Here is a 9,810-nt window from a genome sequence, read left to right as displayed (position 1 = left end):
TGGTACATATCTCTTCAAAGAGACTTTTGAGGATTTCCCATTGAAAATTGTAGGTTGGATGTCATAGGACATGTTACCCCGCTTTATATATGGGTTTTTAGAAGAAATTTATAAATTTTCATTGTCATCTTAGCCTCTGGGATTATTTTCACATTGATCATTTTCCAATTGAGGTATATACATCTATATGTAACTCATGGATTTATCATTGGTTTGATGACGCCTTTCCTTGGCTATCTAGGACCCTAGGTGTAGGAAGAGGTCGCTTTAGCTACCACATTTAGCTTGATATGTATGATCCATGTGTATATGATATATTTAATGTGTATTATTTTTGTTGTGATCACTTAAGCAATCTATTCTAACTCTTGGCTATAAGTTCTAAGTTGGATTGTCCCATGGTGTTTCATAATTTTACTCAAAGAAGTGTGTCATCTTGATGGTTTGGGAATATACTTGGTGATTTGAATAGGTGCTACACATCAATATTATTGTACCCTTATTTCCCTTAGTCAAATTTTATCCCATGTCATTCTATAGGATATTCATTCATTTTCCTCAGGTGACACCTTTATGATTAAGCATTCATAGATTTGTGGCAAATTATTTCCCCTTTTGTCATTTGTGATGAAAGAAAAGAAAAAATTGAAAGCCAAAATCATTAAAGATACACTAGTGTGATGTATCTAAGTTTAAACTCTAAGGTTGAAGTGAAAATTCATGTAAATGTTATATCTATGAGTTGTTCAAAACTGATGAAAGCCTCATTCCCTAAGTCCTAGATATAAAAAAAAGGTGAAGAAAGGAAAATAAGGCCCAATGAATGGTAACCCATGATAATGAAACCCAAGATCTCAAAATGACAACTACAACTATTTCTAATTGTTTCCTTTGAACACTAAATGAGTGGTGTGATGAAGGAGGTATCTTGAGTAGAAATCAACTAGCCTAAGATGAATTCCAAATTCTTGAAATATAATAGTGAGAAAGTGTGGCCTTTGGGTAACATCTTGGGTAATAAGCCACATTCTCTAGGTGAAAAGAACATCCTTGAATCCCATTTATTTCTATTTCCGCCAACATCAATATAATAGAACAATGGTAAAACATAGTGTTTATGATATAAAATAAGTTTGGGTTGGAGAGCCATGCTGAATGCATGGAGGCTTGAAATGCCAAATGGAACACAAGTGGGCAGATGTTTCATTTATCTTCAATGTTTATGTAATAAAATTTTGTTATGAAGGATATAATACAAAGTAAAGGAGAGAGGATTGGAGTTTGGTTGAACAACAAATGAAGCACATAAGCATTGAGAAGAACGCCTTGGAGTGAGGAGCTTCCCTTTCATTGACAATGATTATGTTTACAAAGCTCATCAAATGCATGGATGAGGGTCACATTCTAAGTTTTGCGGGGGAGGGAAAGTAATTAGCACCCTTGGGTGGCTCTAATGTAGAGGGTTAGACATAATCCACATTAGGTGTGAGTGTGGATCAACACAATATCACTAATGTACTATTCCATTGATTATTCTCCAAAGATGGGCTAAGCATCTTGTAGTCTTGAGGGTTAGTTTTAGTAGCCATGAGTAAGATGTGAGATCTCTCTCCCCATTTTGGTGAGGTCAGAGGTTCAATTCCCTTGGTCTTCTAGGGGCAAGATGCTTGGAACTTGGGCAGTGATGGTCTACCTAAGTTACCATCCATCAATGGTGGTGAAGTCTATGGAATTTTCCCATATATATATATATATATATATATAACAAGGTCACACATAAGATGGGTGCTCTCCTTGTGGTTTCACCCCATCGACACAAGCATTTATGTCACACAAGGCCTGACCTACTTTGTTGGAAGACTATTGTTGAAGGAAAAGCATAGGAACTTGGTGGAGAAGAAGCAAAGCTCCTTGTCATTGGAGGGTCATATTTTGATCACATGAAGGACAATTAATGCTTGTGGGAGTATTTGGCATTAGGATGCAATGTTAGAGGTCTCATTTGTATGAGAGCTCAATGACTTCTTATTGAGAGAAGAGATGCATGCAATAGTGTAGGCATGACATAAACACAACCAAATAACTTAATTGTGAAAACTCTAAGATATAATGTAATACACACCCTTTATAAACAAAATAAATAAATAATTATTAATTTCAATATAAATATATTATTATTCTAATTTGATTTTAATTAAATCCTTAAATTTATCCACATATATTATTAATTACACCAGACACATTTTAAAATGAGATAAATTATCATATATGACTAGGCATATAGAAGTAATTTATCCCTAAAAAAAAATTGAAATTTAGAATTTTATCCTTCCAAAAAACAAAAGCAAAAAAATTTAAAAATCAAAATGATTCATGACTTAACTCCACCCCTATTTACAACATTTGACAACCATTATCTAACCCAGTAACATAATTGATAAAAATAAAATTTAAAAATCAAAATGATTTATGACTTAACTCCACCCTTATTTACAACATTTGAAAACCATTATCTAACCCGGTAACATAATCCATAAGAGTGGGGAACAAAACATTTAAAAACCACATTCCCTGACCAAGCATTACCTTCGTGCACAATCAATTAAGAGAGGGAAACAAAGTGCTTTCAAATTTAAAACACGACTTTTCTATCGGACCACCTCCATGCATAATCGATAAGAGTGAAACAAAACATTTGAAAGCCATCGCACATTCCCTCCGTGCACAATGAGCTAAAGGAAGGAAACAAAGTGGTTTCAAGTTTAAAACTTTTCTATAAGACTACCTCCACGCATAATTGATGAGGGTGAGAAACAAAACATTTGAAAACCACCCCTCATTACCTCCGTGCACAATCAGCTAAGGAAGGCAAACAGAGTCGACGAAGAAGAAATACAGAGAGGTGTTGCTTCTCTCATTTCTTATCGTGATTGTAAAAGACATTGTCAGTGGTTTAATAGAGTTTTGGTTCGGTTTGTTACCCACAACCAACTTCTGAAATCAAACCCTGATACCATCTCCACAACCAGCTTCTGAAATCAAACCCTGATACCATCTCCACAACCAGCGTCTGAAATTGGTTCCGTCCGTTACCCACAACCAACTTCTGAAATCAAACCCTGATACCATCTCCACAACCAGCTTCTGAAATCAAACCCTCATACCATCTCCATATCTATCATTGCTTCATTCAATACATGACCCAGGCACAGGGCTTCTATGCATGTATGCATCTACCTTTTTAGATTTGAATTCACCAGAATGAGGGCGTGCTTTAGAGGTTAGGGTTTATTTTTTCTTATCTACATGCAGGAACAAGACGAAATTACTAATTTTCTGTGATCTAGACGTGCTGCAAAACGAGGACCCACATAGAGAAACCGTGGGCAATGTTAATTCTATTTCAAAAATTCAGGAAATAATGTAGGATATGGGAGCCCACTATTTCTCTTTGAAGGACATTTTCAAGCCCAATAGCAAGCTTACCATCAAGTTCTTTGGCGCTCTCTTCAATTTCTGCTGGTACAGGTGAGATGGACATCGTATGTTACGAGATCCTAGCAGGGAGCCTCTGAAGTTGTTTCTGGAAATGTCAAGCTTCCGGAGGAGTGAACAGTTATGCAAGGCGGGTGGAACCTCTCCCCACAAGTGATTAGCCCCAACTGACAGAAAATTGAGCATGCTCAATTTGCTAATTTCTGGGGGTATTCTCCCTGTCAACTGATTGTTGGAGGCTGAGATATTAACCAAGTTCGAACAATTGAACAGTGTCGGAGGAATGGAACCCGAAAGTTGATTGGCATGGATGGTAAGCATTTGTAATCTAGAGAGAAACCCGAGGCTTTCAGGGATGGGTCCTGACAGATGATTACTATATAGTGCGAGAATCGTAAGATTAGAGCAGTTCCCCAAACTGGCAGGAATCTGTCCTGTCAATCTGTTAATGAAGAGGGACAGATTTTCTAAGGATGGAATGGATCCGAGCCCGGATGGTATGCTTCCAGTTAGCAGGTTGTTTGAGAGTTCCAATCTAACCAGAAAGTTGCATCGAGAAAGACTGTGGAATGCTCCCAGATAAATTGTTTTTGTAGAGCAACAACACTTGTAGCTGAGAAAGTTCGCCAAATTCCTCCAGAATGGAACCTGTGATGCTGTTTTTATACACAGCAATCTCAAGAAGGCTTTTGCAGGAGCTGAGAGTGGAAGGAATGGTGCCCGTCAAGGCATTATTGAATAAATGCAGGTATTGTAGACTTTGGAGGCGCCCTAGCTCCGGAGTTATGAAGCCTTGGAGGCGATTATTTGACAGATCTAAGGCTTATAACTCACTACACATTTCGAAGGAAGGAGGTATGTTTGCCGTGAGATAATTATTGTAAGCTAACAAAAAAAAATTCAATTTAACTAAATTGCCAATGTTTTCGGGGATCATGCCGGTTAGATTATTTTTTTTAATTCAGAATAATGAGAGTTATCCTAAAACAAACTCAGAATCAAATCTAACCAGAACCGTCAGATTATTGAATGAAAAACTTACAACTGATAACGAGTAAGAATCTTACATGATTAACCCAACCATAAACTTCTAGCTTTCAGCAATCCTTAACCAAACAAATACAAAATGCCTTAACCAAATAAAAAACAGAACGATATGGCAAGAAAACAAAGGTCAATATCGTTTTTAAACGCCATAGAAATTATGCATTTTTATCTATTTAATAGACAACCAAAAGCATGGCGTATTTTTAGCTATTTAATAGACAACCAAAAGCATGGCGTCAGGCATAAAACCCTTGGAAAGGCGATCCTAGTCGTGTTAAAGTACACTTGCATGAGTTTAAAGTACAGTCACTCTCTTGTTGCAACAATTCATAATAACTCACAAACAATGTTTGTTAAACCAGTCTATCTTGTTTAGTTTTTCTATTAAGCTCCACCATATATATGTTATATAGATGATAATTTAATATATATACATTTAAAAGGAAAACTTCTATTAAGCTCCACCATATATATGTTATATAGATGATATTTAATATATATATATATTTAAAAGGAAAACTCATTTTTCTAATTGAAGGTTATTCAAACATATAGCATCTGAAGTTATTTGTGTGGTTTTTATATATAAGGGGGTGATTTGTGTGGTTTTTATATATACAAAACATGTCTCCTTATTTCATGTTTGATGGTTGAGGTACATGGAGAAGAGTTGACGAGGCCTTGAATAGACCAACCTCTTTTTCTTGCAGCACCTAGAGTGATTCTTGAATATTGTCTTGATGTATTCATAAGTTAGCTGGTAAATGTGGTAAATGTAGTTGGAAGAGAACAAATTTGAATAGAATGTGACGCAAGGTTTAATGGAGTGTTATTTTGTTTGGAATAGAGCGTAATGGACTATAATGTACGACCAAGCTATGGATGTGGAAACAGAGCTTCGCAAATCCAGCACTGCCTGACCTGATCTTATTCCTTTTCCTTCACGCGCATCTGCAAATTTGGAGACTCACCAACAAAAGTTTCAAAAAAAGAGATCCCTATGTAACATTGTCCTGAACTCAAAAAAAATATACCTATTTCTCTAGAAAAGATTTGTTTATTTCCCAAAACAAAATGAAAAGAAGCTAACCATTACACAATTTAATTCAACATCCAAAATGAATGGTACCAACAAAATCTACTTTAGCACTCACAGGTTGGTTATGGATGGATTCCCCTTGCCATTGTTGACAATGTAGTCAGTCAGAACCTTTGTATATGGCCTTGTGTCAATGATTTCATCAACATCAATCCCTGCTAAATAATTGCCCACAGGGTTTCTAACGTTGTCCATTCCACTCTGCAAGCTTGACAGTCCAACCTCCTTCAGCCCTTTCAATATGGTAGGTACTTCATCCAGCATAACTCCATGAATCTGCCAATTATGCCGAGTCGTTATATCTGTGCATCCCTCTGCTCCATATTTTTCAATCATGCTTGCCAAAAATCGAGTTTGGAGACTGGTAGTCACTCCATTCAGAATCTTAAGTGTCATCATGAATCTCCCATCTTCAAAAACCAACAAAGAACCAAAAATCGTTCGGCTCATAGTGATCAAATAACAAAAAAAACTCAAAACTTCAGGGGAAGGCATAGCCTAGAGGAATTGAATTAGGGCACCTACATTGATGCTTTCTTCGGTGAAAGAGATCCAACCACTTCAGGCGTACATCTATATCGTCCTTATTAACCTTCTCACTCTCAATTTCAGCCAAGGGCTTCTTTGCAATTCTTCAATCTCATTATCCATGAAAAATTTCATGGGCTCCCTTTCTAACTTAATCTGCACATAGTAATCATCTCCATGAATGAATACACTCCAATTATTTCATTAGACACTTCAACCATATATCCATGGTTGAAGTGCAAGACATTTTCCATAATTTCTAAAAACAATTACATTAAGTGGAACTTTGAAATTGAAGTTCCTAAACGCAATAATTTCCTTGATCAGTTGAGCTTTGAATTTGAAAGACATTTTGCTGTAAATTAGCTGCTTTGGAAAATCCATCAAAAATTAGTTGCTTATGATCCATAAAAAATTAGCTGCTTTGGAAAATCCTATTTCAAAAAATAAAAATGTTATAGAAATAATATGTTGTCCCAAACTCTTTCCTTTATATCCCATGCTATCACAACAATTAAAATGACAAAACAGATGGCATATAGCATATAACATGATAGTTTTCCACAATCTTGAATGACATCATGGAAATGCTCTATGGCAATTGTTAAAAGATAAAATAGAAGGGTATAGTGTCCAAGCAAATGGTACTCGAATGGATCTATAGATCGATGCCAGAGTTCTCATTTATTATTAAAAAAGGGTTGGGTTTGATCCAGGCATTTTGAAACAGATTGGTGAGTATTTAAGGAATCATTTGCATTCAAAATCATTAATTATAACAAAGGAATCCAATGACCACAAAAGGAATCCAAGACAAAACTTTCCTTTTGAAAGGAAAAATATTGCAGACATGTACTCTGTTAATAATGGTGCTGAGTAATGCTTGACATTTGGAAATCAATCAACACCCTTGTTGAATCTAATGATCCATACCTTATACGACAATATGTTCCTTCTATGACCAAATCAAATTTCCAAAACCTAATTTTTGTATGAATATTTCTACATTATGTGTCTTGTGGCCCAGATCTATCATTTTAAACATAATTTAAGGGTGAGGATTTAGATCGAGGAGATCTCAGTGCATATTGATGATTGGTTAATGGTTCTTGGTTCTCAGATAGTTTATTTGATCTAGCAAATATGTGATTGATTTCTTCTAGTACAGCCGCACAGTTTCTCCAACACTTTGGCCATGTCATTACTATCATCAGAATTGAGGCCGTCAAATTTGGTTGCGAATCTGAGATGCAACAATGGACTTGGACACACATTGAAAGCTTGACCTTTTTCTATTTGAAGCCTCACAGCTCTTGACGCAGGTGGATTTGATACATGATTATGTGTAAGTAATCTGTAGAGAACATTCACCTTGGATATCCTAGAATTTGTTCTTTCAGCCTATGATCAATTTACAAATCTGTGTTTCGCTATGAACACGTTTTGTTGCATCAGGTATGCTCATTGCTTATGACTTTGTTGTGGGTGACAACTACGTTTGAAGGTGAGGTAGAGGTGGCCTGAGCAGAGTAACATTAAAATAATTGTGCTGAATTTATGTTGACTCCGGATTCCAGAAATATCCTGAAATTTGAAAGTCAAGAGATCAAATAATTGACCCCTCTCTCTTATTCTTCATATTTAAGGATATTCTATGAATCTATAATAAGCATAAGGATTCCAAAAAATTTACATGTAATTCATCCATATATTAATTATTAATTTACAAAATTCTTGTACAAAGTTTGGATTAATGAAATTGGTATATTTTATTCCCAGTTTTATGAGTTCAATGTCTCTGCATTAATGTGCCAATGTATGGTGTTAATTGCATAATACATATTATCCATTCAACCTGTCAATTGTAAGCAAAATTGGGTCGAATCACATCCAAATGGAAGTGCAACATTAAAGTATTGTGTTTTATGGAATAGGGAAAAGGAATTATGTTCGAGGTCGAGTTTGGGGAACTTTTCTCTGTGCAGTGAGCTATTCATCTAACTTGACGATGTAAATTCTACCTAGTTCATCGTTTATATGGAACCAATGATGAAGCCTCTGTCCAACACATCACAAATTTTAAAATTGAGTTCAACATTGATGCATATCGACTTGATTCATCGAAACAAAAGTAGAAATTAGTATCCAATGAGTATATACAATTGTAATTGAGGATGAAGTTTGTATAGGAATTTGTGTTGATTGGAATTGATGTTAAAATCAACATAGTAGGTTATATACACCAAACCATGGTTGTAGCATGTGTGCATCAAATATTCACAGACTATGATTGTAGAGCTATAGAAATTGGTTGCAAAGACAAATGAATGGTGGTTCGAAGGTTATAAAAAATTAGAGGCCAAACACCAAATCTCTCTATCACAAAGACAATTTGGCTCTCAATTCTTGTGGTCATGGGCTTGAAATTTTATTCCTCATGCAATGAGATATAAAACCGTCTTTCCATATGTTATAAAGAATACAAAACCTATCAAATTTGGAATTGGCCTTCTATCCTTTATCTAGAAATAACAAATCAATGATTGATCCTTATAATGTGGATGGGTCTGAGAAGTAGAGTGCAATCAATTACCTTAAGACCAATCTAGTGTGGTTTTGGAACCTGAACTCAGTCTTCATAGAAGACAAAATCTCGCGTGACTTCTAGAATTTATTGAAACTATTACTAATGTGTAATGGCTTTCATTGAATGAACTCATCAGAGCATTTTTAAGGCTCCACATTCTTGCATTGAAATAAATCTAATCACACTTTCTAAACCAAATTCTCAACGACTAGATCTATATCTCTATTCATTACTTCATTGTGCAATCATATGGGTTGGAGTGCATTCAAATCTCACGGATATGTCTAGGTATCGCTGATATACTCACTTCCTAATTCAAATGATCTCAATATTCATGCAAATCAATGTGATGCTAATTGGCCCAACACCAAACATTTGCATAATGTTTGAATTGTTTTAATGCTTGGTTGTAACTGGGAAGTATATAATGCATTCAAGAAATTGCGCTGCCACAAATGCTTGAACTCTGGCATACAACATCTATAGCCATTCAATCTGTCTAGTAAGATAACTGCACCCTCATAGTTTGAAGTCGTTTTGATTTTCACGTCTCAAAAGTAACTCCAGGTTTATTAGGCATCCATGTTCTGATTGGCACTTGGGAGGGTACCTACTGCTAATAATATTTTATCCGCGTGGTTTATTCGTTGTGCCTAATGGGTGGTTTTGTAATCACTTATTAATCCCTAAATGTCCACTTGAATTCGAATATTCACCAATCAATAATGGGTTGACAGCAAATTAATTTGGTGTTTGACCAAAAATTAAAATATATTTTTCAATTTATACATTATAAAAAAAATTAATTTACTTTTTGAAATTATTTTTATTTTATTGCTCGAAATGGCTTGAATATTATTTTGTAATCACTGCAATCCTAATAAAGGTGAAAATTGCAGTTACCACACTTTCCATGGACCGTTTGGATCATATTGATTTATATATTTATTATGAAGTTTTATTTTATTAAGTGTGGGGGTGTTTTAATTGACGTTGTGAGAACCTTGTACGAAGAATTCTTGAATTAATTGGGTGTTTCCTATGCAATTTGGGT

At 35.2% G+C, this 9,810-nt stretch overlaps 1 pseudogene; it reads right to left on the bottom strand.

Moving 5' to 3' along the window:
* Positions 1 to 5,692: 5,692 nt before the first annotated feature.
* On the bottom strand, positions 5,693 to 6,520 carry LOC149152838 (ferredoxin--nitrite reductase, chloroplastic pseudogene; annotated as a pseudogene).
* Positions 6,521 to 9,810: the final 3,290 nt, after the last annotated feature.

The sequence above is a fragment of the Pinus tabuliformis genome, chromosome 9, assembly GCF_031772625.1.
Source record: "Pinus tabuliformis cultivar Carrire ecotype Pingquan chromosome 9, CPIR1, whole genome shotgun sequence".
Classification (NCBI taxonomy): domain Eukaryota; kingdom Viridiplantae; phylum Streptophyta; class Pinopsida; order Pinales; family Pinaceae; genus Pinus; species Pinus tabuliformis.
The sequence above is the reverse complement of the archived record's forward strand: the minus strand, read 5'-3'. Positions and strand labels throughout refer to the sequence as shown.